The following is a 1,265-nucleotide window of genomic DNA, read 5'->3' as shown; positions in this document are numbered from 1 at the left end:
AAACAGAGGACAAGGTGTGTGTTTATCGATAGATTGTTATAATATCTGCATCTGTGCAGTTCTTTGTCATAAATCCAATTTACTAAATATCATGGGGGAGCAATAATCAATTCCCCATCTACTGTAGCCTTAGTTTTCACTGCGTTCACCCCTCGTCACACCACAGGTTTCCTCCAGTGAAAATTAAGCACATATGAACGCATACTTTATAAAACAATCATGTTTCCATTTTCATTTAAAAATGTAACTTTCAATATAATACATATTCCAGTGCATGTGGCAAAGAGGTTTGCATTCTTGAGCTAAGGAAAGAGGGTTGTACTAGAATTGCAAACAGTAAAATTTTGTGTTTGTACGGTAACAACAGGTTGTGTGTGTGCGTGCTTGGGGGGGGTGAGGGGGGGTCTACAGGGAGGGGGGGAAGAAAGAAAGCTAAAAAAAAAAAGTCAATAATGAATTGACACTGCGTCGTCAGTGTTGGTATTGTATCAGACACTTTCACTTAACAGGCTATATGAAAAACAAGCTCAAATGGAGTTAACAAGGTTTTTGGCCGGCGAATGTGGAGATCTGTGTTTTGTCTGTCAATAGAATGGCCACATCTGAGGCAAGTGCATCGCATTATACGCTTTCAGCAACTTTTACAGGTTATATGTTAATTTATTAACATTAAATTATTGCTGCTATATGGGCGCTTAGTTTTTCTTGTTGTTTAAGTCCTACACTTGGCCAAAATCTCATGATATAAACGATTAATCGCTTATGCACAGGACATTTAAATCGTAGGCCTACAAAAGTATAGGCTATTGGCTACAGACGGCAAATAATCTACTTTCCCGCTCTTCAAACACACAAAAACATTAGCCTTTTACAGACATAGTGTTTGAAGGAAACGCTTTACTATTCAAACATCAGTTATTTATTTACCCTTGCATTGCGAAAAAGCTGAGATCTGTCTCAGGCTGTGCGCGGTGCGTCAATCTGAATGGTGAAGTTACGAGGTTTCGCTGAGAGCTTGAGGATCCAATAGCGTTAAGAAGTTTTACTGACAAGCCCTTTGTAATACTTAGCATTGGTTAAATATTTGTAAAACCCTCTGGTTTTTATTATTTAATAATAACAAATTATAATAGAGATGTGAAGTTTGGACAATTTTTCACGGCACACCTGACTGGGCTAGGGTATGGCAACTGCCATACTCTGTCATATGGAAACACCGCCCCTGGCTGATAGACATCACGATGTTGAGCCGGCATCGTGATCCC

This window comes from Sinocyclocheilus anshuiensis, unplaced genomic scaffold (genome assembly GCF_001515605.1).
Source record: "Sinocyclocheilus anshuiensis isolate Anshui unplaced genomic scaffold, SAMN03320099.WGS_v1.1 scaffold566, whole genome shotgun sequence".
NCBI classification, from domain to species: Eukaryota; Metazoa; Chordata; class Actinopteri; order Cypriniformes; family Cyprinidae; genus Sinocyclocheilus; species Sinocyclocheilus anshuiensis.
Note: the sequence above shows the minus strand (reverse complement) of the source record.